The 3201-nt window shown below is 46.0% G+C and overlaps 1 long non-coding RNA gene across 1 annotated transcript; it reads left to right on the top strand.

Moving 5' to 3' along the window:
- Nucleotides 1-336: 336 nt before the first annotated feature.
- Nucleotides 337-1277, top strand: LOC128791043 (uncharacterized). The gene is made up of 2 exons (XR_008431953.1): nucleotides 337-531; nucleotides 1062-1277. It is a non-coding gene; the product is annotated as an uncharacterized LOC128791043 (long non-coding RNA).
- Nucleotides 1278-3201: the final 1924 nt, after the last annotated feature.

Here is a 3201-nt window from a genome sequence, read left to right as displayed (position 1 = left end):
TTATCCCATCCCAGTGCCCTTGCTGCCATCAGTGCTCCTGCTTGGCTTCTCCCAGTCTGGGATTCATTTCAGATGGGAAAAATGGCAGAGTGCTTCTCCCTGGGAGCTTTGCTGCATACACAGGACGCTGGGAGAGGGAAGGTGCTGGAGGGTCCGTGCCAGAAGCACTAAGCTGCTCCCAAGGGCTGCTCACCACAGGTCATTATCCAGCTGCAGGGCTACTGACACACAGCGACAGCCTTGGAATCACCCTCCTGTGACATCCCCGCCTCTGCTCTCTAATGACTACGGGTAGGCTCTTGGGGAGAAAATGCAGCAGCAAAGAGCCCTTGGGAGGCAAAGCTGACAGGCTTACTCCCCAGGTTTAAAGTAAAACTCCCCCCGAATGAAATCCAGCACAAATCCTCACTAAATGGAGATATGGTTATTGTTAGTGCTATAGTAGAGCCCAGGAAGGCTCCTCTCCAGGACTGCATCAGACTGCAGGGATTCAGACATGCCAGGTGAAGAAAATGTCAGTCAGGAAAATGGGTAAATGAATCTGTCTTTGTTCAGTGTCAGGAAATTAATGCCAGCTTCTTAAAGCACGGGAAATGACATTGGCTGCCAAATACAAACTGCTCTGGATTTCATGGGAATAATTATGACAGTGAAATATTTTCTTAACTTGACCTTTGGCCACATACTAAATGGAAAGAACTAAATTTGGCACTGCAAATGCAAACTGAGCCAAATTAACTCCTACCCATGGAGGATCTGGCCTTACAGACCCTGCTCCACAGGGCCAAATCCTGCTGTCACTTATGCTGGTGTACATATGACTCTGTTTTGCTGAACTGGAATGGAATTACTGGGGCTTGCACTAGGTGAGTGTGAGCACAATTTAGCACTCAGAGAGGACCCTGCCTCATGGAGGTCAGTGGTGTCCCGACTGAGCAAACCACCAGCTCATGCAGGAGCTCTGTAAAGCAGAAAAGTAGGGGTGAAGGGCCCCCTGCGGGCTTGACAGAAACACGGTCTGAGGTGGGAAGTCCTTACCAGAATTGCATCCCTGTTTGCAGACAACCTGCTGGAGATTAGTTCAGAGCCAGCGACTCCCTTCTAAGGGGTGAGCATACATTCACTAACAGCTAAAATGAAATCTCAGTTTTTGTTGCTCTGCTTTGTACTTCTGGTTGTTTCCAATGTGTTGATTACCAGTCCAGTCATGCTCATTTGCCTCTTGCCCCTGGAACTTCTCAAGTTCAAATAAAGAAATGGTTATTGGCATTATTACATATGTATTTGTATCAGCCCAGATTAAGACTCCATGGTTCTGGGTTCTAACAACAAACAAAATTACAATGTTAGCAAATGAGATGATGATCTGTTTTGCATTCTCATTCTGGGCTCATTTCCACCAATTTAATTCAATAATTACTTTAGAAGAATAAAAAATATGATAGCACTCTATTGGTACAACTGGACAAACAACCTGGACTCAACCCAGCTTATATTTTCATCAGAAAAAAGGAGAACGTATCAGGCAGGAAAAATATTTTAGGAAGAGAAATATGTCACAGCCCATTTTTGGTTTACATTTCTGCAGTAATTTCATGGCAGAAATATCAAGCAAGTATTGTCATATAAGTTGCTTTCTTCATCATCTAGAAGCAAGGCTATGTACTTAGGTTAAAACTCAGAATGAAAGCATTGGTTGTTTAGGTTTCTTGTGTAAATATGCATCTAATTGAAAAGTGGAAACCAGAGAAAATAATTCTGCAAAACATGGTACAGTCTTAAATTACAGGAGGTTAATACATATCCTCAGTGTTTTCAATTGCAAAAGATGGGAGGTTTCTATTTAATGTGTCTCCCTTAAGGGAGGATAATTCCTCTTAAGGGAGGAATTATCTGATTTCTAACATGAGAAAACACCAAAGCCAAGGCAAAGGCCTGCTATTACTCTGTCAGAGAAAAACATGTTTTTTTTTTAATTTCATCAGCTAGAAAATCAGTGAGTAGGGTTTCAGATTTCATAGAGGACTTTTACTGGGTTTTTTTTGGGCACAAATGATAAAAATGCTATAAATTCTATCTCAGACTCTGCAAGTGAAAGGTTTAAGAGATTATGTGAGTAAATCATTCATCCCTTCTGAATATCCTGCTGATAAAAGGGATCCCCGATGTGATATATACTGTCAGGTTTGAATCTGAAGCAGAGAATTTCTTTCAAGTTCCCTTCAGGGAATCTGTACATTTTATGCTGAATATTAGGATCACCTCTCCAGACATGGAGAGGAAGCTAGAATGAGACCCTAAAGCCATAGAGAAATTATCAGAAAGAGATAAACTGGTTTCCTTTTTTTATTAAATTCTCCTATAGCCAGCTTTATAACCTAGCAAGTCACAAAAATTTCACAGTACATTACACATGCTCGCTGGCAGGCATTTCACAAGATCAGGGAGGCGTCTCTACGCGTTCTGCCCTGGATTGAGCACAAAGGCAGAGGGCAGGGCTCCCGCATCTCCCTTCCCAGAGACGCCATCCTGCTCTTAACAGCTTTATATTTTGTTGACTGTTTCACTGCTACCGAGTCTTGTTACCAGCATTTCATGCCTTCCGAAGCCCTGATACATTCTTGCGCAGGCTGAGAGGCAGAAAAGAAGGTGGCCCCACTTATGCCGGGTAAAGCTGTGGCTTCTCCCCATCTCTAAAGGGAGGGTGATTCTCGCCTCGCACACGATGGCGAGCGCTCAGCAGGCGGACGGGGCGGTGCTGCCGCGTGTGAACAAACGCTCCCCGCTGTGCCACCGGCACCAGTCTGGGGCGCTCTGGTGCGGTCAGGTGTGCACGGGACTGAACAAATACCTGCCTCGAGGTCAGACTGCGCTACTTAAGGGCAGCTTCCTCTCCAACGTGTAGTCCCTGTAAGGTGCTAGAGGGGAGCCGGAGGCTGCGGTGGTGCATGGCATTGCCTGCATCCTTGGGCTGAAGGCACTGGTACCCAAAATCGCTGTTCTCCTGCTGATGCTGAGAGGCAGCACAAGCGCCTCTCTGCTGGGCCGTGCATGTCCTTTTTCCTCCTAAACGCGGGGAAAGGGCAGTAGGCATTTCCTGGAGAGCCGAGGGCAGGCCAGCAAGGCTACGTTGCTTTTCACAGCTCGGTTGGGACATTCCTTCTCTCCAGCCATGCCACTCAGGGAGCTCTACCGTGGGCT

Source organism: Vidua chalybeata, chromosome 7, assembly GCF_026979565.1.
Source record: "Vidua chalybeata isolate OUT-0048 chromosome 7, bVidCha1 merged haplotype, whole genome shotgun sequence".
Classification (NCBI taxonomy): Eukaryota; Metazoa; Chordata; class Aves; order Passeriformes; family Viduidae; genus Vidua; species Vidua chalybeata.
Note: the sequence above shows the minus strand (reverse complement) of the source record. Positions and strands in the feature narration are given on the sequence as shown.